Below are 27,583 nucleotides of genomic sequence, written 5' to 3' on the forward strand. Positions count from 1 at the left end.
ATAGAAAGCATTGCTCCGCAATCGGTGTAACTAATGCAGTTTTATTTTCAAAGTGTTCTAGTTCAGTGAAACGTATTATCAGTGACCTCTAAAGAGAAACATGAAGATGGCACTAATTTATTTTAAGGTTTTCCCAAATTGTGTGTCAAATTCACTTATATTCTTTACATTTCATTTCAATTTACAACTTTGCAGCTTTAAAATAAAACTTTCGTTTTTATAAATATCAAATGTTCAAATTTGAAATAAAGATCTGTGTTAATAGGATTTCCCCCCTTTTTTTTTGCCTCTGGTTAAATATGACATGGCAGGCAACATCAAAGGTCATCATGGGCCAAATTTGGCCCTAGTTTGGGCATCTCAGCCATAAATCAATAGGATAAATCAATTTCCAGGATAAAGCAATTACTAAATTTGATTGAATAAATGTCGTTCAAAGGCTATTTTATATAAACACACAAACATTGCAGTTTATTTGTAGTTTAATACATTTTGTGAAATCTAATCATCATGCTGACATTCTGGTCATGCCCATTGCTTTCTTATATATATATATATATATATATATATATATATATATATATATATATATATATATATATATATATATATATATATATATATATGAAAGAAAGAAATCCATAGCAGCGAATGCACAAATAAACTTCTAATATTTAGGCTTAACTCACGTTTCATGTTACAGAAATTGACACTACGATGCTAAAGAAAGAAAGATTTTATACATAATAATATACAAATATAAACATTTTCTATTCGCTGCATTCCTTATATTAAATATGACCAGAGTTATGCAATGAATACATAACAGAGACTGAATTAAGATGTAACTAATACTAATAATAAGATTATTTATAATGAATTGTTGTGTCAAAATGTATAGTAATATAGTAAATATGATTATGGCCGGCATAAGTAGTTGTGAAACCACTGTTCTCCTGTTATAAAATATAGAAAGGGAATTGAACCTTCACCATCACCAACCCCATCGTCTTTCTGGACACGCGCACGCGTAATCACGCCGATTTAGAAATCAGCTTCACTCAAAAGTAACTTCCGGAGAAACCGGCGATTTTTTTTTGGAGGCGGTATTTTAAGTAAGTCACCTTTCGTCTCTCTATCGTTCCACATGTGTCTTCCCCCATCCTTCTCTCTCTCTCTCTCTCTCTCTCTCTCTCTCTCTCTCTCTTTCTCTTTCTCTCTCTCGTTTCTCTGCGCCGCCACCAGAGGCTCCGCGGTTCGCACGCAGTCTGAGCGCTGGTCAGTGGAGCGGGAGCGGGGGTCCGCGCTGCGCGCACACGCATTGCACTCGCGCCTTATTCGAGGAGCAGCCCGGCACCGCGCGGAGGAACTCTCTCCAAAAAACGCGCTCCAGCTCGGCTTCTCCTCGGCAGGTAAGCGTCCTCATCCTTACCTCCCGATTGCGTTTTCTTCTTCGCAACCCGTCTCTACCATTACCTTTAGCCTCTATTCTTCAATAGAAAAAAATGATTTTTTTTCTTTTGAATAGATGTATCACAAGTAGCGCGTTTACCACGTTACGCGCGGAAAGACAGGATCCCGATAACGAGCCATGTCTAAAGAATTGGGAAATGCAAAAAAAAAAAAAAGTTAATGAATCGATTTTGATATATATTATTATAATATCTCTTACACTTCCTGAACTTTCTTCGTTTGAACCTGGTGTATAATTGGGAGCAGTTTAGAGCTGAAACATGTGAAAAGACTTTGCGTGATTGTTCCTTCGTGCCAGAGCGCGCGCGTTCAAAAACTCTCAGCTATGCATGCATGTTAAGAGAGTATTCATGTGTGTGCGTGCGTGTGTGTGCGTGTGTGTGTGTGTATGATGTGGCTGATGAGGCGATCTGGAGCTGATCAGCACCAAACCACCATGCGTGATTTATTTGTAAAGTCGGGTGTCGGTGCGCATGTTGCAATAGACGTCGATTCCGACAGCATCACAAGCCGTGCAGGATGCAATACATGTGAAATGAAGCTCTTCTTTTTTCTTTTTTTTTTTTTTTTGCTGGTCGATAAAGTGCATTTTAAATCTGGTGATAAAGTGGAGTGTGAGATTGTTGATTGTACAGTGAGGAGCTCTGATGAGGGTGTCAGGTCTGAAGCACACACATGCACTGCAGAATTATGTGTGAACTGGACACTTTTGAGTCACTGGTGAACTTTGGACACACTGTATGCATGATGTTGGGAGGGGAAAAGTTTGTGAGATCTGAGCACTGAACGCTGTTGGGAAGCAAACGAGGAATGCTCCTCTGTCCTCCCAAAACAAACAAAACCAACCAAACAAACAAACAAACTGTCAAAACAAAAAAAGCCTTGTGATTTTTGATAACAGATGCATTTTATAGCTATGTATCTTCAAAATGATAATTGTCAGTTTTCAAATGCTTCTCTTTATTCTACATATTTTCCTTCATAGTTAGGCTATTAACCATCTAATGACAGCCATCATTTATAGTCACACTGAAATGCTTTTGCTATATCATATTTTCTTCCAGAACGACATTATTGACAGCGATTATTTGAATCATGGCATCTCTGCTCTCCATCCCCAGAAGAATACGTGAACCCTGTGTATAATATACCTCGTGATGAAGAAACAGGTGCCAGTAGGCCATTTAAAGCTTATAGAAATTAAAGTTGACATTTGCTCCGAGAGAAATTTTGGCATGAGATGGAAAAGGCATAATGGCAACGTGGTTATGAACTGTTAAGAGCGATTATATATACATATAAGTATGCTTAGATTCTTTTTGAGTCTCACTGGACATAAATGACCAGCGTAGGTGTTAATTCAGCATAGTCGTGTAGGTGGAAAGGGTGCAGCAGGCAGTTTTATGTAAAGTGGTTTATTGGCCGTGTGCTGCAGAAACCTCGTAAATCAGATCTTTTTTCTTATTTTAATGTTTTGCATCATTTGGGAATTTGTGTTTACCTTCTTTGTGGAAAAAAAAAAATCCCATGCATTAAAATTTCCAAGCACACACTTATCTTCATTGTGAAAAAACCAAACTGTTTTGTTTCTGCTATTGGAGATAAGATGTTTTTTGAGCGCAGTGTCTATCTAGGTACAGTATGCCTCTTTTTTTACCCCATGCAAAAAAAAATAAAAAATAGCAAACGTTTGTTAGTGTATGACTTCTTTGAACTTGTCAATTCCTAAGTCACTTGTGGTAGTTGGAGGTTAAAGGATTTTTCTTTTGCAAAATAAAGAAAATATGTAGAGAATTGATTTTTTTAATTGCCTTTCATTCAAAGTCGACTAGATTATCCGCTTAGGAGAGTGAAGTGTGACCAGAGTGGAACAAAACACTAATTGTCTAAATTGTTGTTTTATTTCACATCAGAAATCGAGAAATGAGAATAAACTCCTTGGTGGAGAAGGCAGCCTGATATGGTATGAAGCAGTGGATGAAAATGAGGAGATTTTTTTTCCCCTCCCCACCCCTCCACATATTTCCTCTGTAAATACGGGGCAGGACACGGCTGGCGTGACAGTAAATTACAGACATACTAACAAATGCATTATGGATTGGTTGTGATTTATGTCTGACGACTACAACCGCGAGGGCACCTACAGTCTGAGCCCCAGCTTTGATAAATTGATTGGATGAAACATCAAGCCCGGGACAATGATTAGCGTTTACCGTGTCCAAGAGCAAACCACAGCGTGGGATTTTGGAAGGGATTGTGTTGGAAAGAATGAAAGTGGTATGGGTTATAAATGGACGATGGAGGGCGTTATGGTTTGCGGGAATAAAATCATTAGGGTTTTTTTGTAATTGATGCCGAGTCAGTGGTTGGAGTTCAGGGCTCCCTTCTATAGTTCTGCACCTGCTGCAGGAGCCTCCGGTGCAGAACTTTAGCTTAAATTAGCCACTGTGTATCTCACACCTGCTCCGAGACCCAGCGCGTGCCAACGGAGCTTACCCTTCATCTTCCGTCCAGCACTCCGTGGGTGTGTGAGCGAAAATGTGTGCATGTGTGTGTGCATGTGTGTGCATGTGTGTGTGTGTGTGTGTGTGTGTGTGTGTGTGTGTGTGTGTGTGTGTGTGTGTGTGTGTGCACGTGTTCATTCGGGGTGCAATGCAATTCTTTTTTTGGCTATTAGGAACATGACAGTAATACTCATGCTTTTTTTGAATTGCATATATAAAGTTTAACAGTGTGTTAAACTGTCATGAAGGCATGGCTTTAGACACTAATTGAAAGAGTATGATTGATTATTTTTTACAATTATTGTCACTTAAATTCTTCGCAGAGATGGGGGGGGGGGTTGCAAATACAGCTTTGTTGCTATGCATGAGTTTTGCGAGTTATAGCATTTATAGAGTAAAAAAAGCACTGGCATTCAAATTTATATATTTAATATTTAATTACAACTCTCCAACACTAGGCCAAATAGGCATAATGCTTTCCAGATTGGTTGTCGAATCAGTTCGGAATTTAGCCCCCTGGTATCGGGGCTTTGTTTTTATTTTTTTTTCCAGCTGCTTAAACAATCACTAATCAGACTATTATTCAGTGGCAATGCTGATAGCGAATTAAGACTGCTTTATGATTACAGCAGTTATGCTTGCCTGCAAGTTAAGCGACTCCATTTTTTTGTAGTGAGTGTGAGAGAGAGAGAGAGGGCATATTCAATTACTGCAGTTTTTAATGTTTTAACCTCTAACCTCTGCAGCTGTCACTCAAAGCGGTGCCCCTGCAATTGAAATTCACGCGGAAAACACAAATTCTCACACGCCACATCCTAATTGAGCTTTATTAGTTATTCACATTTAAAATGACAGTGAGCACAAAGGTGAAAAAAAAGTAATTGCTCTTTCTTCTGCACGGCTGTCTTTGCTTTTTGTTAGTTTCGTCCAATTACACTACATTTTGAAATAAGTGAGAAAAAGGTAAGAATTTAAACAAGGCCTGTGGAAAGCCTGCTTTTACCTTCTGAATAGATTTACTGAAACCATTTGGCCTTACTTACCTTCTTTCCCCTCTAGAGTTTTAGAGAATTTATCAGATGTCTCAGCTGGTATTTTAATGAAAACTACAGAGAAGGATTTATTTAAATTATTAAAAAATTTCACAGGAAAAAGGCACACTGAAACAGTTCGGATACAATGAGTTTTAAATAAGCTGGTTTATGCTGTATGACAAAGTTATGTCATAAGCAGTATATGAAATGAGTTTTCTCTTTGCAGTTTGAGTGTTGTAAAGGCCTTGTGTGTGTGTTTTTTTTTCCCCACTGGCAGTCATCAAGTAGCGTGTTACCATGGCAATTTAGCTTGGCGGAAGACATTGGCATTTGTTAGAGGGAACAGACAGAAAATCTGTGCCATTGTACAGTACGCTATCTCACTTTTGTACTCTTTGCAGGTGGGAAGCGATAATCGACAGTTTTTGTGTTTGCTTTTCTTTTTCTTTTTTTTAATGAAGGAGAGAACCTCGTTCCTTTGCCAGCGGTCCATACTTCACGTAGCGTGCTCCCTGGCAGGCACAAAGAACTTTATTTTTTCTCACAGTGCAATCAGTGGAGTTTTGACTGTATAACACCTGGCTCACAAACAGTCTTGCTGTGATTGTTTTAAAGCTTCACATTTTAGATCTATTCGAAATTCAACTTTATTGTGAATTTGAAGGAGTAAACAAAAAAAACCAAAAAAAAACCCCAACCAAAAAAAAACAAAAAAACAAAACACGTATCTTCCTCTCTATGTGGCATGCTTTCTATCTATTTTTCTCTGAAGCACACGAGCATGGTGTACTCTCTTACCAACAGAAATGGAGTTAAAACATTAAGTGCTACTGAATAATGTATGGGTTCCAGGTTCTGGCAGTCAGGAAATGCTCTGAAGTCTTGAGGAATCACTCTGGGTGGGAGTGTGGATAAAAGGAGTTTGGAGTGACCTTTAGCCCAGCTAGTAAACTTGATGTGTTTGGGTGTCATTGTTAATGGCAGCATGGTGATTGTTTGGGTTTACCCCAGCGTAATTTTCACCAGACTGACACTGCTGGAAAAATACACCAAGAAAACATGCATCAAACAACTGTATTTTACAGCATTTAGTAATTAAGTAAGATGCTATGATTAAAATAGAAGCAGAAAAAAAGATTCTAGAAATGTTTTTGGTATAAACTGACCTTCGGTGTTAGCATGCTGGAATGTAAAAAACAAAAAGAATGCTTTTGTTTCTGCTAGAAAAAATTACCTTCAAACAGGTATTTGTAATAATGTGATGACAGACAGTGTTCGATTTTTCTTCTCTAGTTTTAAATAGTTTTTATTTTGAATGATGTCAATTGTCTATTCAATGCAATTCATATTCAATGCATTTTTATGTGTTTTACAAAAGCACATTTTTGAGCATTTTTTTAAATATTCTAATTGCATTAGATGCAATCTATTTGTAAATAAATGGCCTTGGAAACGTATGTTGTGTAGAGATACCCTTTAACTGTGTATGCTGCTGTTCCCCTTACAGATGTGAGTCTTGTCCAATAATATCAAAATCAAGTCTAGACCTAGACAGGCACAAACAGTGTAGGTCACAGCCTTGATCGGAATGTGCACCCTGCTGTCAGCAAGCCATCATAGTAGGCTGTCAGTTCTGCCGTAAAAGAGTTCATTGGGGTGAATTATTGCTGTTCACTCACTTCAAAATTTCTATAGAGGCAAAGCATTACAGGACAATTCGTATTTGATTATGGAGGCTGCCGACAGCTTGGGAGAGGCTTATAGAATCGAAATCCTGGGTAATATGTGTGTGTGTATAGAGTGAGCGGGTACAGCCAGCTGCTGACATCACGAGGGCAGCTGACACTTTCGGTCTTTTCTGACCAGGTTTGATCAGCTCCACCGTTCCCCAGAGTCTCTCTGACTTTTTCTGTCTTTCCCTCTCTGCTTCTTTAGTCTAATTAAAGGTATTGTATTGGGTAGAGACAGGCACCTGTAAAATGTTTAAACTAAACATATGCTGTGCTTTAAACCAAGATTAACTTTCATCAGTAAAGCTGGTCATATGAACTTATTAGGCTAATGGATGCAAATGTTCACAGACTATCATAATCATTCATCACTCCTAATTATTCTGTTGTTTATTACCCTAATGTCAGGTGCTTCTACCACAGGCATTAATCTAGACTTTGACTATTAGCTAAACTGCAGTAGATAATGTATGTTGTTCGTGTTCATGATCCCTTTCCGCATTCAGTTTGCGTGTGCAGTGATATTAACTTCCACTCTTTGGGAAGATGTTTTACTAGATTTTGGATTGTGGTTATGGAGATGTGTGCTCATTCAGCCCCAAGGGCGTTAGTGAAGTCAAGTACCGATGAAGTGTGAGGAAGCCGGGAGTTCAGTCAGCATTCCAGATCTTCTCAAAGGTATTCAATAAGATTGAAATCAGAGTTTTATAGCAGGCAACTCAAGATCTTCTACATAACCCATATAAATCATATCTCATGAGACTAGCTTTGTGCATAGGGGCATTGTCATGCTGAAACAGGTTCGGGCTTCCTAGTTCAAGTGAAGGGAATATTTAATGCTACAGCATCCAAAAACATCCCATACAATTGTGAGCCCCTAACTATGTGGTAACAGTTTTGAAAAATTATATATATTTGTATTCCTGATTGAGTGCAGGTTCCAACATGTAAAAGATATTTAGGTAAATATTATTTGAGGTAATGACTTGATAGGCACAAGCAGTAAAATAATAATCAAAAGTATGACTATTGATTTGATGTTTATTAATGGTCAGATGGAAGGATTTTAGCACAAGTGTGCCAATGCTTTAATCATTTGTAAACATACTGTACAGATGAGGGACTTTATGGTGTAAAGTCACAAGCAGTCACAGGCAAGTGTGATAAAATGTAAATCTTTTGTGAAATTTTATGTGAGATTGAATAGGAACATGATTTGGGATTTGCTCAAACTGTATGATTTTCAGATTTAAATTTTTCACAGATAAAGGTCAAACTAAAGTTATCAGAAAAATGACTTTGAAAAAATATTTTGCCAACACACAATATGGTAGCATTCTACTTAAGATATTTTTTTGTTCCAGGGGAGAAGTGCCTCAAAAAGAATCAGGAAACTTCTGTTATAGTTGAGTTTGATGAGTCAGTGGTCTGCACTATTTTTTTTTTAGCTTCGTTCTTATGTCGTGTCATGGCTTTTATGGTACCATGGGGAGCAGGGTAATTCAATTTGTCACAGTTATTTACATATCGAATGGTTTGCATGGCAGTGCAAAGAGCAACAACTGTTAATTGAACATTTGTCACTATTTCCACCATTAATTTGCGAATATGTTGATGTACTGCACCATGCAGTAACCCTTTAATAATTAAAACAATATTTTAAAATAGATATAATTTTGTCAGGGTTCCTGATGACAAATGCATATTGTATGTAACTAATGGTATTGTGGCTATGAATAATTTGTGATTGTTGTTGTTGGAGGCAGTGGAACTTGTTCTCAAAAATAATCTTACCTACCTCTTTGTGTTGGATCCAGGTTGGAACAATCTGAAAAAGACTTTGGTGATGAAAGGGAGGGCTAAGAAAGATAGAGAGAGAGAGAGAGAGAGAGAGAGAGAGAGAGAGAGAGAGAGAGAGAGAGAGAGAGAGTACAGAGCAGTGGCTCTTAAATAACAGGAGGCTGGTGGGGTTATTGGTTCTGGATTTTGTTACCAGGCTGAGCACAAAAGTGGAAAAAAATTGTATAGACCAGCTTTTAAATGTTGCATGGACAAGAATTTTTTTTGGCTTTGCAGCACATATTGACTAAAATTAAATGATCAGGCCTGGATCTTAAATCAGCAGTCCAACAGAGTGAATAGCCGCTTCAGCGTTAGTAACGAGAGACTTGAGAATCGTCCATCATGTTTGACATTGTGAAGATGGACTGCGGATGCATATGCATAGATTTTGGTGAATTTACGAGGGTGGTAACAGAATGACTGCCCAGATGTGAATGACTTAAATTGCTTTACGTAAATCTCATGAATGATAGCGGGGGCCATGTAAGTGTGTGTGGAAGGATTAGTGAAAACTACAAATTGTAAAAAAAAAACACCTTGGTGTTGAAATGCTAAATAAGGGTTACAATTATGAAAGCATTTTATAGCACACATTAAGTAACTGATCATATCTTATATTGATTTAGAATTTGAAAGAGATGCTAATTTGTTTGCCACAGAATCGTTCATTGTTCCATTTCAATGACAATGATGGGGAGAAAAAGACATACTGTATATCATTGGATTATATATATATATATATATATATATATATATATATATATATATATATATATATATATATATATATATATACACACATATATATATATATATATATATATATATATATATATATATATATATATATATATATATATATATATATATATATATATATATATAAGGACATGTTCATAGTGAACATGCGGCAGTGCATCCAGTCCGGCAACCCTTTATTGTAGGCAGGTCATTACCCGAGCTGCCTGATTTGCACCCCACGTGTCCCATTTCACATATAGTGTAAAACTCTGTTACATTTTCACCACCAAATCTTTACTGTGCATTCATAAAAGTTTTATAGCATCTATAGCAGAACATGTTGCTAGTTGCTATAAAAAAAATGATCAGTGATTTCTCATTACTGTCATTTATTTGTCAAAGGACAAATAAAACACAGAACACGTGAACACAATTTTTGCAATGGTACAGGTACATATGAATAAGTGTAGGTTTAAATAAATAATTAAACATAATAAAAAAAAAAAAAATTCCATATTATCATATTTGAAATTTGCCCATGTGGTTCTTAGAATATAAGACTAAGGAATGATTGTTTTTATTATGCAAGTGCTTCTAAGTAGGCACATCGCTATTACAATCTATGACTAATAATAGGTACTTTATTTTATCTATATGAATTGTATCTATAGGTACATATTAGGATTTGCCCTGATGATGCAGTTCTTGTGGCATCATGTGACAAGTCAGCACACTCCTCTGTGTATCATCCTTTTGTTTCAGTGGCATAACAGGCTTTGCAAGTTTAGACCAGAGAGACACAACAGTTCTTCTGACCATGTGTGAGCTGTCACACTGCCCACTTCTGAGGACATTGTTTTTCGTTTGCTTATTCCCCACCACGTGTTCCTGCTTTACTTTTCATCATTTATTTACTCCTATATTTATTGGTACATGACAGCTTTTAGCTATCATCTAATATACTAAGTAAAATGTAAAAAAGCTTACGGAGGCATGCGATCTTCAATCATAGAGCTGTTTGTTTGCTTTTGTGCTAATCAGACTGGCTTGATATGTCTGGTATTCTCTGGGAGATCTCATTGGTGAGATGCACTGGCCTTTGCAAGCCTAATTTCAGCCAGATGCCCATTTGCTGTGTCCAATCTCATGACCTTTACGTCAATCACAGATGAATAGTCGGAGGTGCCGGGAGGCTGGCCATGGCTCCGTAATGAACATGTCCAAGCCTGGACATGATTCACTTTGTCAGATGGAAATTTTAAATTTGAATCCCAATTGTGAACAGCCTCAGACACACATTCAGAAATGAAGGTTTTGGGTTGGCCATCTGACTAAGAATGGGTCCTTGGGCCGTTTTAATTGCAAATGACAAATCTTTTAACATTAGGATATGTCAAGTGCTTATTGTTATTCATTCAATTTCCCATATTATTCCTTTCACAAGGATTTTTATGTATGCTGCAAATTTTGTTTTTCTTTGTTAAGATGGATAATTGCTGGATTTATTGGATTGATGATATATCAGGATCGTTTTCAGGAACCTTCATATAGAAATAAGTATGTGGAATGTGTATCAGCAATAACTGAGGTATGCTCTGATTATACAACAGATTAAGTGGGTGCATATTGTGATCATAGTGCCAGTGTGGACTCTGACAGGTAACACTATGACAGCATAGCTAAAAAGGAGAGCTGGAAGGCAAAACAGGCACTCTGGGACATGACTGACTGTGTGTCTGGTGGTGTTGGTGGGTGACTATGTCAAAATATTCCAGTTTACTTCAAGCTTTAATGTCCACAAGCTTAATGGGAATTGATTACATTTATTAAATGAAATGGCAGATTAAATAAATCGGTTCAGGCTGTTCTTTTGTCCAATTATTAGTAATCGACTGAATTGTTATAAAAGCAGACCATGATCAGGCTTCTGGTTGTCAAATACCCAAGACATTCACCTCAGGTTATCATAGAGAAATGTATAATGAAACAAGCCTTTCAAAAAGCTATAATCAATAAAACAAGCAGCGATTTTTCATAAATTTGTTTTATGTAAAGTATTTAGCGGCAGGTGGGGATTTTGCTTCCTATATATCGTTAGCTCAGAACAATAATAAATATTTAAATGATATTAAATCGGCATGACTACATAATTGACAAATTCAAAAAGTCAGAATGTAAATGTAATGATAATCTTTACCGGTTATTTTTTTTTTTTAAATAATACACAAATAAATAAAATAAAGGTCACCTGGAATCACTGTTGAATGACCAGATTATGCACCTGCAATAAAGGTTGCTATAAAGATATAAAGCCATATTATGAGATATTATATTTAATTTTTTAAATGTACTAATAGTAGCCACTCTTGGGCAATTCATGTTTTGGTGTCTTTTAGAGGAAATGGGATTTTTAAATGCAATACGAGATTTAAAAAATGCTGTAACTTTAATTTTGATTAATGTATGTGCAAAAGAGTTTTGTAATATGACAGCCATCACTACTCTTCAAAAATTGGTATCATATATGTCCCTTAAAGCCCATATAAATAAACAGACAAATGCAATACGTACATAAACTGTTAGCTACAAAGTAAATATCCTTATTTAATAATAATTAAAAAATAATATTCTTTTCTCAAAGCAAGTAATTGCAAAAAGATTTACATTGTTTAATTGCCTAATTAAACTTTGTTTGCCAGTGACTGGTGCCATGAGATATGGTGAGTTAAACAATTCTCTGTCTTCTCGTATCCAGTAACATATCCAGTACTTTGTCTAAATGGATTTACCTATTTAAATATATGAGACAATAATTTTGCTCTATAAAGAGAAGAGACGTTGCTTAATCATGTTGTTATTTGACAGGGTGCAGTGTAACTAAACGAGTCCAGTCTGTTTACTGCAGATAACTTACTCTTAAATCTGTCTGTTCTACACTGATAAACTAGTCATCACTTAAGACTAAATAATTTCGCAATGACAAATAGCAGAATGCAGTCTGAAGATTAGCTCTTTATGGCTCTCAGCATTGAGTCATGATTGCATATTCCTATGAGTTAAGGTTAGCGTGGCAGGCGAGGATGACAGCCAGCTTTCAACAAAATTACTTTCATTTAAAAGTTCCTGTTACTTTCCTGTAAAGATTGTGTTGTGTAGCACAAGGCAAGCATTAGCTCCTAAAACAGATGGTGGTAAACAAGTTGTGATTGTACAGCCCATGCTTTTTCTTATTTTTTTAATTTTGATGAACTTTAAAAAAAAAAAAAAAACTGAGCAGGACTGGATGATCAGAGATCAGAACGTAACAACAAATAACGTACTACCCCTTTGTAGTACCGATACAGGGCAAACTACTTTGAAAATAATTTTTATCGTGCATCTAACATCTACTAAGAAACAATGTACTAAGTTTCATTAGGATCCGTAATGTTATTTCGAAGAATTTACAATGCGTGAGAAATCGCGTTTTTCGCGAGTTAGCCACGATCCAGGGCGAATTTTTGAAAACCCTTTCTTAGTGAGCACCTAAGACCCAAGGGGAAGGTATGTTCCAAATTTCATTGCAATCCGTTCAGTGATTTTTGAGATTTCGTGATGAGTGAGTGAGTGAGTCAGTGGTATTTGAGCTTTATATATATATATATATATATATATATATATATATATATATATATATATATATATATATATATATATATATATATATATATTTGTAAAAATCTGTATAAACTCTAGACTGCTTTGTCTCAAGTCTTGCCATATCCCAGACAAAATCAGAGGGATCATATTTTGTCCGTTCCAGTTTGTAGATGCAGTGTATCCAAATCAAAATTGTAATTTCTACCTGTGCTTTTTTATTTTTTTTGTGCCGGCTCAGTGCACCATCAATCTGTGCTTTCCAGACAACCCAGTTTTAATTGTTTTTAGGGCAGCTTCATAGGAAAGCTAATAAAACAGAAGTTTAATTAACTGCATGAAATTAGTATATAGTCATGCAGTGTGATAAAAGAAAAGGCACACTGACTTTTGCTTAATCTGTGTGCTGTAGAGATTGAATTCCACACTGCACTGAACAGGTGTGACTAAGCTTCATGATGTCAAACGCAACCACAAAGAGAGGCTTTATTTCCCGAATAAAGCATTCAGGCAAAACTCCACATCTCTGAGTTTATTGTGCATTTGAGCAGATAATTATCAGCATAAACACTTAATCATAGTTAGATACATCTGCCATTATGATAAATAACTGTGCCACAGATGTGGCAAACTTGAAAGCATAAATAAAAAGTTTCCTGTTTCCTGCTACAATTTTAGACACCCAGTCATTGCTCATCAATACAACTAATGCAATAAAAGCACTGTAAATATCAGAATATTGGTGTCTCATCCACTATTTGTGCTGCATGTGTTTTTAAAGTTGCCATGTTCATGGCTCCCTCACTGCCTCTCAGCTGAAATATTACGTTGGCAAATGGATAGTTTCTCCCACAATTGCACCATTGGGAGAGAGTCATGGACAAATTGCTAACAAGAGCAGCCAGGACCATAAAGAGAAGGGCACTCATCAGAGAGATCTCTGTGACTAAGAAGAATGAGAAAAAAGGGATGCTTTGTGGGCTATTTGTTGAGCCTGGTGACCATGTTACAATCGAGGCATCTGTGACACTTTTGGGGGCTTATTTTTTTCTTCTATTCAGTTTGTTTTTTAAGTTGTTATTACAGTATGTATTGCTTAGTGCTTTTGTCTGAATAATGAGATCAAAGCATTCAACTATACATTTTTTATTCCTTTCTTGTACTATTGAAGTCCATTCTAATTATAAGATAATATATAATAATTATCGCAGATGAACAGTTCTCTTGTTTTACAAGAGTATTCCCGAATTCCTCTCCCTAAAAATACATTTCCTTCATGTTACTTGACAGCATCCATTTACTCTAGTGCTCTGTCTTAACATGCAATTTGTGCCCAGTTAGCTAATGGTGCTTTATGTCAAGGCTGCCAGCTGTATGAATCAGGGCCTATTAATGGTCCATCAGTGTGGCTCATACTGGACTTAACCTCTCTCACTGTCCCAGGGGCATGGGCTTTGTGGAACCTTTATTATTTCTATGGCAGGCAGGGAAAATCCATCAGACATCACTATGCCTAAATTTTGCCAAATAGCCAAAAAACGTTCCTCTTGCCAAAAAAGCCTTTAAGCTTGTTGTTTCTTATTATAATATCTATCTATCTATCTATCTATCTATCTATCTATCTATCTATCTATCTATCTATCTATCTATCTATCTATCTATCTATCTATCTATCTATCTATCTATCTATCTATCTAAAAATAGACAACAAACTAAAAAAAAAATTATGGAAAATGTTTTAATTTATCTTTTTAATCTTACATACTGCAAACATTACTTCATTATTTAACAAATAGATTGGTAATGACAATCATTTTGCCCATAGATGTGTAAGCATTAGCCTAGGTGTAATTTCCTCACACAGTGAATGTCAGAGTTTTATCAAATTGTTGGACAACTATGAGCCATGAACTGAAGGTTAGGGGTTAAAGCCACAGCTCTGCCAAGCTGCCACTGTCAGGCGATTCACTTAGCCTTAACCTTACCTGTTCGAGGGGCACTGGTTTGTATTTTCTAACAAGCTGGGAAATGCAAAAAAAAAATAATAATCTCACTCTGCTAGGTGATATACTGGCAAAAGAAAGACATCTTTTTAGATCGGGAGATCCTGTAATTTTCATAACCATTAGGGCTGTCAAAATTAACTCGTTAATAACGCTTTAACACAAATGAATTTGACCAATTATATTAACAATATAAATAAATGATTATAAAATAGGCGAAATTAAAACCTTCAATGCAACACATTTTTATTCACGGCATCCTTTTTTTACACAGATAAAAAAAATAAAAAAATAAAATAAAAATCATTTTTAACATTTTTAATCACAAAGATTTGTTTTACTGTTGCGCCAAGTCTCAAATCAATTACCAGAATCCGCCATGATGCATACATCCCACAATTAATACCATCTGTGTGTCTGTGTGGAAACATAGTAAAAGTTCCAAATGGTGTCATGATTCATGATTCATTCATAATTCAAAACACCCTAATTACTTTCAAACATTTACAAGAATATTTTGTGTTTATGCTCTATGTTGAGGATGGTTTTACTAATAATAAATATTTGCATAAAGCATCCATATTTGTCCATGCCCATGTTGATTAGAGTAATAAAAACTTGAAAAAAATTAATTTAAGGTACATTTAGAACAGATAAATATGGGTGATTGAGTTACGATTAATCATGAGTGAACTCATGACAATCATGCGATTAATCACAATTCAATATTTCAATCGTTTGACAGCCCTAATAACCATACGTAAAGAAAAAAATGTCAACATATTTCACCACACAAAAGGGTATTCTGTGTCTGCCACATGCCACATCGCATAGTGAAATTAGTGAAAGATAATAGACTAACACACACACACACACACACACACACACACACACACACACACACACACACACACACACACACACACACACACACACACATATAGACCTTGTACAGATCTCAAACTGTCTTCCAAGGTCCCTTGACTATGCAGTTTCAGATGCAGGAATATACAGCCATACCTCAACATATATAATATGTTTATATACCTTACTTTAGAGGTTTGACAAATCTAGGACACCTTTTTGCTCACAGAACAAAATGAACTGAAGTGTATTCCCATATGGTGCCTGTATAAGACTCAAGTATTGTGCCTTGGGTGTCCACCAGCGAGAATATGCATTATAATATGTACTGAGATAAGATGGTCAGCCATTCATTGTATGTATATTCTACTCTAGTGTTCAATTTTAAAAGATGTAAACCACCTCCAGTTAACCTTGTAGATCCCAATGACACTGGTTGCCAGATAACAGCCCAGTTTCTGCAAACAAATACATTCAACAGGTAGAGTGAAAAGTCCTGCAAAATTCGAATCTAGATGTATAAAGTGATTGTTGAGACTGTCAGGTAACAAGGGGGCAGATGCTCTTTTTTACCCAGCAGAGCCTGGTACAGGATCTATAGTGTTCATCAGCAGTTGTATAAAGTGAATTTGAATAAAGGTATGAGTGTCTGGTTGTTTTTGTAACAAAGCATTGATTGTTCAGGGTATTTCTTAAGCATCATTTGAGTCTTGTGGAGTTAATCTAAGCATACTGAGCGTGCGTCTTCTGTCCGTGCTTTAATTCTTCTTTTTAAAACACCCAAATATTCTGCATTAAAAGATCTCGGATATGAAAGGATTTTAAAGACCTGAGATAAAGTATTACAGAAATAAATCGAAAATATTTCGAAACAATAGCATTATTAATGCCCTATTCCAGTGAAGTCACAACAAACAATAAATCATGCCGAGGACCATCACCTTTCGCATTTATTTCATGTTCTGTGTCACTGAACTGGAAAAGAAGAAGACGAAAAAAATATATAACCCTTAGTGTGTCTCCCAGATCGATCATTAGCTGTGGCTTCTACCCAGGCAGAGCCACTATGATGCTGATGACCATAATTGGTCCTTGAGTGAGTTTGACTATCTGTATGTGACGTGTATGCGTGTGTGTCCAGACAAATCTTCTAACAAGCTTTTCTGTACAGCATATGCAAGTTGTGTGGTGTCTGCTATATTTTAATAGAAAATAAAACGATAAATAGTAAAAAAGGAAAATTTTCCCTGCCCCTCAAAACTACCCCCCCTCCCACCACACACATACACACACACACATACTCATTCGTACTTTCTCTCCCCCACTCTCTTTCCTCTCCAGAGACTAGTCCTTGTTTTCTGTTATTTATTTGAAGCGATGAAGGAATGTTATTTCTGTCTTAGAGTTGATACTTTTAGACTTTTCAGAATTTGGTTTTGATGTCTCCTGTTGCTTTTAATGAAGATGTCTTCAGGAGTAGGGAACAGATCCTTTGGGATTCGCCTGCAAAAACCAAGCAAGGGGTTAATTCGTTTATCAAGCGTCCTTGGTGTGTTGCATTTTGCTGTGTACAGGTATTTGTGCATGAAAGCTAAAATAATGCTTAGTGGGTTGGAAACAAGCCAAAAAAAAAAAAGAACTTAATAACTTTAATCACATTTGAACAGATATACAGTGAGAGGAAATATAAGGCATTTGGACTTATTTTTGTTTCTATTATTTATTGTACTTCAAATATCCACTGAAAATGTACATGTTTAATATGTTTTGACCTTTCTACTTATAAAGATGAACGAAATACTGTAAATACATTCATAAGCATTAACAGCTTACATAAAAATAAATTGTGTTTCTGGATATAAATGCCGTGTCATTATAAAAGATGCTATTGAATGGGAAGATTTGATATAAGCACACTATATGGCCAACAGTTTGCGTACACCTTTCTGTATCCCTCATATAAACAATTGCTTCCAAGTCTGAAGTATACACTTGTCTTTGATGTCTTAAAATGCTTTTGCAGTAAAAATTTTCTGGCACGGGAACTGAGAGGGTCAAACAGGCTTCAGCATGACAGTGTACCTGTGCTCATCAGATGCCAATGTTGAAAAGAAAGAACTCTACTGATCCCTGATCTCAACCCCAGTAAACACCTTTCACTGTCCTCACATCACACATCACTAATCTCCACAGCCACACTCTAACATGCCCTCTCATAAGAGTGAAGTTTTTTATAACAACAGCAGGGGGAACTCTGGAATTGGATGAACATAAAGCACATGGGTATGACTGTCAGGAGTCCAAAAACTTTTGGTATATAGAGTAGCAATTACGGCAATCACGGATTTCGAAAGTTCTCATTCGACAACACTCTCATTAAACAAGACTTGGAATGAAAAAGGCTACAGAGCCAAAGCAATGATCTTAAACATCCCTGTCGGTATAATTGGTGTGATAATATGCAGGTGGAAAGTTCATGGAACCACCACTAATCGTCCTCAGACAGGTTTCACAACACACTCTCAGACTAATGATAAGGGAAAAGAGGGAGAGGAGCCAGCAGTCATTTAAAAAAGAGGTGATATAAGAACAACAAATATATAGAGAACAATAAGCAATGCACTTCATCTCTGCAATCATGTCCATTGTTGCATTCTTAAAAATTATTTGCCTAAAATAAAGCACAGAGATGCACATCCAAAAGCATTCAGACAACAGAACTATTTCAGAACAAGATCGTCTTGTTAGATGGAAAAAAAATGAATATCTTGTCATTTTTGGAAAAGGAAGACTTACATACATTACATGCATTACTTATCATTGATAGAAAAAAAAGGAGCGATGTTCCATGATATATTAGAAGACAATTGAATAGGCCTGAATTTGGGGAGAATTTGCACATTTCCGCATCAGCCAGCCAACAATCCCATGCATACAACTTAAATAAATCAAGAAGGCCTTGAATGACCTAGTCAATCTCCTGACTTTATGCCAGTGGAAATTTATGGTGGATTTTGAAATTGCAAGTGGATTAGAGGAAGCTTTGTAGCCTTGGGGAATTAAATATAATTTGCCAAGTGAAATGGGCCACAAGTGAACACTGATGCTGCAAAATCAATTCTTTCTATATGTCTCAAAGCTGTTAGAAAGTATTAACAAAGTAGTGATGTTCATTTGTTTTGGCTGAATTCTTGTTTCCCTATTCATTTTTAAACATTTTATTTTTGATTATTAATGCATTTTCTTCTTCATGTTTATAAGTATAAATGGCATTATGTATGAGAACAAAATCATTATTAACAATTATCAATAATAATCATGTAGTAAGTTTTTTGCTAACTGAAATATGTAACACTGGTTTACAGATAGGGAAAGACCTGTTTTCGAAAATGCCTCTAACTGCCTTCATAGAAACGAGCAGGATTGAACAAGCTGTAAAATACCACAATCGGATCGAGTCTTTCTCTTTCATGAGTCACCTGCCAAAAATAGTTTGAAGTGGAATTTAATTCTGTGTCCAGGAGCTGTAAAAGCATCTTGTCATTAATAGATCTCTTTTCTCTTTCCTTATATGACTTATATATCTTTCCTTATTTTCGTTCCCTTTTTTTTTTAGCATCTCCTTGCCGGCTCTCGTCCATTTGGCTAAACTTATTTGGTCTTTTGTGGCAAATTCATGTAATAGCCCAAGCTGCCAGGTATAATTTAATATTCCTCTCTTCTATAATTCTTTACTAAACAGTGCCTCAGCAAAAGGCTTCAGAAATATCATGATATGCTGGGTAATGTCTCTCTATCACCTTTCATTAATTGGTGATTTCATAATTAAATGACAAAAATATGAACATATATGTCCAGGGAAATTCTAAGGGTTATTTATATTTCTCGGAGTTTGGGTGTTTATATTTAATATATATGTGTGTGTTTGATGTGTAATGATATATAGACTATGTCTGCTGTACGGTGAGAAACCGCAGTTCACTATTATGACATTCAATACCTTCTGAAAGTAGGTGTTTACTGCTGTGCTTCATTCACAGCCCCATTCACTGTATGAAATAAAGCTCATGTGCCATATCAATCTCACAGAGGTCATCGATCTCATCTTTGACATTCCCAATGTTCATAGTAAAGTGACTTTTACATAATTTACAGAAAATCTACTGCTGCACTTTGGAACACATTAACGATAATGGGATGCATGGTGCAGATGTGAATTTTCACTGCACTGAGCTCAGCAATGGGCGCATCGCCAAATGGAGTTCGAGAGGTCCATGCTTAGGGTCATCAACTTTTGCACACCAATCTACAAGCAAAATCTCATTTTGACCCAAAGAAGATGCATTTAAAGCACAGAAGGAAAGCACAGTGAAGCAATGGAAACACTCTGTCAGTGTTTATTGGTTCCATTTGTGTTTTTATGTACACATATTTTTAAATGAAACAGTGGGCCTGAATGAAAACTAGCTGCAAATAATCACTGTCCTTTTGGTATACACATTATAACTTGGCACTCACTGAACAAGCCGTCATCTGTCCTCATGCTTGTAGACCTGTTGGCAGCATTCGACACGGCTAACTATAAGACTCTCTGGTCAACTCCTTTAGGAGCCTTGGTATCCGTGGATCAGCACGGGAATGGTTTACTTCCTACCTGAATGGGCGCTTGTACCAGCTAACATAGAGAGGATCTACATCTGCCCCGCGCAGACTCTCCAATGGCGTCCAACATGGCTCACTACTTGGTCCTCTGCTTTTCTTTCTCTATACTTACTCTCTTGATGAAGTCACATTCTCACATGGATTTTCTTACCACTGCTATGCTGATGACACTCAACCCATCTACTCTCTCAAATACTACAGCTTCTGCTCAGCTCTCAGCATGCCTCACGAACATATCTTCATGGATAAGTGCTTATCAACTGAAACACAACCCCTGCAAAGCTGAACTGTTGGTCATCCCAGGTGCTTCCTCTCCAGGTCAGAATCTTGGAATAACTTTTTACAACTCTCTGAACCTCTCCTTCAGCCACTTCTCGCAACCTAGGGGTAACTACGGACAATCAACTGTCCTGTCCCTCCTATGTTGCTAATGTGAGCTAATATGTTGCTAATGTGTCGTACTTGTTGATTTCTTCTTTACAACATTAGAAGGATTTGACCGTTTCCATCCACACAAGCTGCTCAGGTGCTTGTTCAGTCTGTTATAATTTCGAGACTGGACTACTGCAACTCTCTGCTGGGAGATCTTCCTTCAAACGCTATTCGTCCACTGCTAATGATCCAAAACACAGCTGCACGACTTGTGTTCAACCTGCCCAAGTTCAACCACACCACCCCACTGCTGTGCTCACCTCCACTGGCTTCTGGCAGCTGCACACTTCAGATTCAAAACACTCCTGCTTGCCTACAAAGACAAAAATGAAACCGCACCTTCTTACCTTAGAGACCTCATCAATCCTCGCACTGCACCACGCTGCATGAGATCAGCTAGCACTGCTCAACTAGTCGCACCTTTTCTCAGTGGAACGGGGGAAGTATACTTTGAGGCTCTTCTTTGTTTTGGCACCGGGGTGGTGGAATGAACTTCCGCGAGATGTCCAGACAGCGGAGCCACTGGCTACCTTCCAACGACGGGTAAAGACCTACCTTTTCATGAAACACTTACACTAGCACTTCTCCCACTCTGAGTTGTAGGTTGATAGTCCTTAAGTTTGTAATCTATACTAATCTTTTCTAATCTACACTATATGTCTAGATGATTAACAAGACTGGATTATGACAGCAGTGGTCTGTTAACTCTCATTAATGATTTTTTTAAATGATATCTATTGTTATTAATTAGACACATTTTTGTTTCACTAGTGCTTCATGTTTGGTTCATGACTGGCATCTTAGACTGCACATGTTCACTTCATGCACCAAGTCACATGATCACAAGCACCTGAACTGTTTGTGCACAGTGAACACCAGTATAGTGCTAAATGTGTATCACATTCTTTGTCTAATGTCTAAAGTAGTAGTAGTTTTGTTGTTTTGTTTTTGTTTTGTTCTTCTGTTGTCTTGTTTTCTAGCATTCCTTGCTAGTTTTAAATTTGCCGTGGGTGTATATATGCATACTTCTTGGTTTTGTTGTTGTTTTTTCGGAATTTTTATAGACAACCATGCTGTCTACACCAGAGGAGGTAAAAGAAATAAACTAAAAAATAAAAGTCTATAAATCCTCTTTTCTAGCTTAATGTCTCAAGCTCTGTACCTTGAAAACCATTGAACCTTAGACCTTTTTTATACGTTTGTAGGCTGGGCTAAACTATATTTTTCATGTACTAGGTTTGGTCAGCTGAATCACTTTGCTGAGTCTGTGTCCACAGACAGCTGTTTGTTTTATATTGCCCTTTTTGTCTACTCAGTTTTTACCCGAGGTGACAGAAAACTGCAGCTACAGTACGTATAGACAGCAGGTCACAGGCCATTGATCAAAGACCAGATGGAATCCCGAAACGGACCAAGTGTGAAATTATCCGTAGTGTGGCATTGGAATGTGGAAAACTAGAACAGAAATCATATACAGTAGTGCAAAGCAAAGTCCAGCGTTTATACCATCGTAATCATACGACAGGTTTAGACGATATACGTGTTTTTATCATAGATATTTCTCTTTTATGGAGAGGAACATGTGTAGCGGTAAAGTAGTGTACAAGTTTTTACAAAAGAAAATACTCCTCCAGACTGTTCATCAGTTTCATCCTGCCAAAGTCTTAGACTTTTTAGTGACATTTGTTAAGCTTAAAAATAATTGTGGTTTGTTTGCATTGTACAAATAATGTAGAAATACACCGATCCTCTATCAAACCTTCACTCCCTCCTCTCTCTCTCTCTCTCTCTCTCTCTCTCTCTCTCTCTCTCTCTCTCTCTCTCTCTCTCTCTCTTTCTCTCTCTCTCTCTCTCTTTCTCCCTCCCTTGCCACAGATTAATGTGTTTGACAAGCCACTGAGCAAGAAAACACATTAATTGCTACTCAAAGTGGAGAGCTATCATGGGAGCCCTTGTTCAGAGAACAGGCGGGTTTTAATTCTTCTTTTCCAAGCACAGGCAGGCGGAACTGGGGGTGAGCACAGAGGCAAATGTGATCGTGTCAGGGCTTGGCAGACTTTGAGAGAGAGAGCCATGTGCTCTGGATCGGGGGAGCCACAGTCAATCTACAAAGGCCTAATCAGCAAATGAGATGCAGCTTACCGCCACAGCCCGACAAAGCTACTCTGCCTAAATCTGCTCCAAATTCACTGCAGCTCATTCCACAAAATGCCCATTTGCTTTACTCATACTTATTGTGTACAGGCCAAAAACAGCGTACACTGTGGTGTAAAAAAAAACTGTTGCCGGTTGTTTGTTTTGGAGCCAATGCAACATACAGTAATCTGCTGTCCAAAAATTTTCTCGTTGTGATCAGCACAACGTATACAGATTACATCCATTCCCAAAACCAATTCTCGACTACAGTGACTGAGTGAAGCTTCTTTCAGGGGTCTGACACTACACTGTGTTTGGATCCAGTATAAATGCAAGTACATCCAAAATTTCTTCACTCAGAGCTCTGAGCTTAAACAACACATACAAATAGACCCATTAAATGGCAATAAAATAGCAAAAGAAACATCATTAAATAAATTCTTTTTTTTTTAGTCATTTTAAAAATAATAATGTATATAATATAAATATAATAACAACTATGCTTATTACAAAATAGAAGAAATTGAAAACAAACAAAAAAATTATTCTGTGTATTCTTTGCAAAACAGTACACAAGCTTTTATGTGAATTTTTCAACACATTCCAAATTAATTATTATTTTGGAATGTGTTACAAAAAATGACCTACAGTACGTATAGACAGCAGGTCACAGGCCATTGATCAAAGACCAGATGGAATCCCGAAACGGACCAAGTGTGAAATTATCCGTAGTGTGGCATTGGAATGTGGAAAACTAGAACAGAAATCATATACAGTAGTGCAAAGCAAAGTCCAGCGTTTATACCATCGTAATCATACGACAGGTTTAGACGATATACGTGTTTTTATCATAGATATTTCTCTTTTATGGAGAGGAACATGTGTAGCGGTAAAGTAGTGTACAAGTTTTTACAAAAGAAAATACTCCTCCAGACTGTTCATCAGTTTCATCCTGCCAAAGTCTTAGACTTTTAGTGACATTTGTTAAGCTTAAAAATAATTGTGGTTTGTTTGCATTGTACAAATAATGTAGAAATACACCGATCCTCTATCAAACCTTCACTCCCTCCCTCTCTCTCTCTCTCTCTCTCTCTCTCTCTCTCTCTCTCTCTCTCTCTCTCTCTCTCTCTCTCTCTTTCTCTCTCTCTCTCTTTCTCTCTCTCTCTTTCTCTCTCTCTCTCTCTCTTTCTCCCTCCCTTGCCACAGATTAATGTGTTTGACAAGTACATCCAAAATTTCTTCACTCAGAGCTCTGAGCTTAAACAACACATACAAATAGACCCATTAAATGGCAATAAAATAGCAAAAGAAACATCATTAAATAAATTCTTTTTTTTTTTGTCATTTTAAAAATAATAATGTATATAATATAAATATAATAACAACTATGCTTATTACAAAATAGAAGAAATTGAAAACAAACAAAAAAATTATTCTGTGTATTCTTTGCAAAACAGTACACAAGCTTTTATGTGAATTTTTCAACACATTCCAAATTAATTATTATTTTGGAATGTGTTACAAAAAATGACCTTGCCTCAGTTTTTGAACATTTTGACAACAGGCAAACTAGTGATTTTAGTGTTTTGAAAGTTGTGTGGAGTTCTGCATAATTTACTCTTGCTCATGGTCCTGCTTGTGCTGCATGACCATTTAAACATGATAAATATCAGTCTTAGTGTGTAATTACAGGAGGGCAAAGCAATAGAAAAGAGGATTATGGGAGATAAATGGAGGAGGTAGGAAAGGTCTGCTGTTAACTCTGTCCCTCCTCTTGGCCGAGCAGCTACAGCTGATAAGGTGAAATGCAATTTTCTCCTCCTTGATTGAATATTTGAGTACCCACTTTTGGGTAAATACGGCTGCATTGACTGAAAGACGCCCCTTCTCATCCCAAGACTACATGAGTATTGGCTCAGTAACAAACGCATACTCAGAAAACAGAAATCTAATGGGTTGCACAAGCCTACGTAGGGGACGAGATCATTGCGAGTTGTTATTATTCTGTCAGAAGTGTATAACTACACAGCGCCTCCCAAAGATTTACAAAGTGTGTGTGTGCTTTAGTGGATGCGTGTTGGGAGGCATGTGCTCTGTGTGTATGTGTGTCTGAGTGATATGGAATCAAAGTCAGAGCCAAAGCAAAATCTGTGTGCATATGCGTCTGTGTTTGTATGTTAGTCTGTTAGTGTGCCTTAAAGCACACTTGTAAAAAAAACAAAAAAAAAACGTTCAGTCAGATGACAAAGTGGAGCCGATAACATTTGAAAATATCGAGCTTTCTAACATTAGCAGCCAGCAGGCACACCCATCTGGCCACGAATAGCACCATTATTAGTAAATCTGCCAAATCAGAATCAATATGCCGTGCCGCACCATGTAATTGTTTAGGTGAGGTTTTATGACACACATCTGCTATGAGGAAGGTTACTAATCAGTTAAAAGAATCTGATGATGCAGCATGCTAAAACAGCTGTCAGACTGAAGGCACATAAAATGTTCCTCATCGAAAAGCAAATTCACTTTTTGATTTCCGGTAAGGGTTCGTTTCAGTTTGTGTTGCGATTCAGCTTTAAACCTACAAATTCTAACTTCGGAAGAACAAAAAAGTGAGTCAGCTAATCATAAGTACAGTAGTTATCATGGCAGTCTTTTGCCTTGCTTACTTTTTTTTTTTTTTTGCTTTTTTTTGCTTCGTTTAAATGTGAAAAAAGAAAAAGACAATCATGACACCTGGACAGTCCATAATTGCCTGATATTTCTGATGAAAATAGGGAGGGTAAAAATCCAGATTGAACAGAGGAACAGTTTAAAATAAAACTATTGCTTAGAGTTCAGATAGGTGAGTGAGGAAAGAGAAATAATCATCATGCCTATTCAAACTGAGTGGACTTTCCACTTCACTGTCTTTTTGAGCTATGTGGTAGCTGGTAATAATAAATGACATTATAGTGAGTAACACCACTTTAGCTTAAATAAACTTCCCACGTTAATTACCTATCAAAACAACTGTGTTTGAACACAATGGCAAAACAGTTATCATTTTATTGAGCATCTGTGACACATTGTTACAGGACCACAATTTGTATGTGGGCTGCTGGTATAGCTGGGAGCATAGAATACTAAAAACTATTACCACTTCTAAAAATCATTCCTAACAAAATCCTTAGTAAGACATACAGCAAATGTACAGATGTTGACTTGGTATTTGATGAAATCAATGCATGCTCGGGTTTTGTTGGCTTGCTAGAGCGGCATTTCTCCAAATCCAGGGGTCAGTGAAGTGTAGCACAGCAATGGAATTAAATGCACCGTTACAAAAGGTGTTTTATTGTTTTATTATGCAACTTCTACTTAAAGTAAAGATTACTGGTCATTTAAATGAAATGAATTGAACACAGACCTTATTAACTAAAGGATATTTGAGCTATAAATAATGCTAACTTCAACCCACTGTCCAATTTTGTCTGTGGAAATTTCAGAAACAGAAAGCCATGCAGTGTTGGTTAATAGCAAAACACAAATGTACTGTATACATTTAAATAATGAGCCTCATAAATCAATCAATGGATTACATTGATGAAATACATGCATCGTATTGTGGTGATGGATTGTGGTATGTCTAACACTCTCTTTCTCTCTGTATGTTTAAATATTGTTCAAATACTTTGTCTAAGGTTCGATCCTTTTAGTCTGAATTTGCTTAATATGTATATATATATATATATATATATATATATATATTGAGCTATTCTTTAAAGAACAACTATTCTGGCACAGAATTGTAGCCTTTCTCCTAGAATACATTTTAATAATCAAATCTCTTCATTTATCTCTGTCACATTTGCCTTCCCTCTTGTGCTCTTATGGTGGATCATTATGCAGTAGAGAAAGGGGCCAAACTTCGGGCTGCTTAAAATGCCGTTGCATTTATTTATTTTTTCTCCCCCACTTTGATGTTTAACTGTCTTGACCTAATGGATTTCTTTTATAAAGCTTCAACCGGTTCACCCTTTAGATGAGCTGTGGCAACAATCTGCATTTAAGCAAAGAAAAACAATTGCTATTATGGACTGCCATGCAAAGTGGGAATGGTGTGAGCAGGACCATGCAAAGTTCTCTGTGTGTGATAAGGTCACACTGTGTTTTTGGCTGCAGGCGCAATGCTGACGATATTTCAGGGCTTGTAAATGTAAATCATCAAAGTTTTCTTTGCTGCTTGGCACAACGCATTTTTCACACCTGTTTTTCGCACATAGTCCCACATTTTCACACTAAGTCTGTACCAGAGTTGTTTTTTATTATCTTTCTCATTTTCGTTTTAATTTATTTGGTGTTAAGTGCACCAGATTTACACTATATGGAGAAAATTATTGGGATACTATGTTTTTTTTCTCAAACTGTACACAATTTCATAGGATGTCTTAGCATGGAAGTGGTGGCATGTACAAAGTGAGGTTTATGAAAATATGGTTTACATGGGGTGAAATGGAAGAGCTTGAGTGACCTACTACAGAGCCTACTAC

The 27,583-nt window shown here is 36.7% G+C and overlaps 2 protein-coding genes across 3 annotated transcripts in view; both read left to right on the forward strand.

Moving 5' to 3' along the window:
• Window positions 1-27,583, forward strand: part of LOC310720344 (uncharacterized protein) — a 388,245-nt gene that overhangs the window by 35,521 nt on the left and 325,141 nt on the right. The gene's annotated exons all lie outside the window — the stretch shown is intronic.
• Window positions 1,042-27,583, forward strand: part of cdh22 (cadherin 22) — a 246,472-nt gene continuing 219,930 nt past the window's right edge. Inside the window, exon 1 of one of the 2 annotated variants that reach the window (XM_083529723.1) lies at window positions 1,042-1,412. The gene's annotated coding sequence lies outside the window, so the exon portion shown is untranslated. The remainder of the gene's footprint in view (window positions 1,413-27,583) is intronic. The other variant, XM_083529724.1, reaches the window with a different exon arrangement.

Source organism: Silurus aristotelis (genome assembly GCF_946808225.1).
Source record: "Silurus aristotelis genome assembly, chromosome: 2".
Lineage (NCBI taxonomy): Eukaryota > Metazoa > Chordata > Actinopteri > Siluriformes > Siluridae > Silurus > Silurus aristotelis.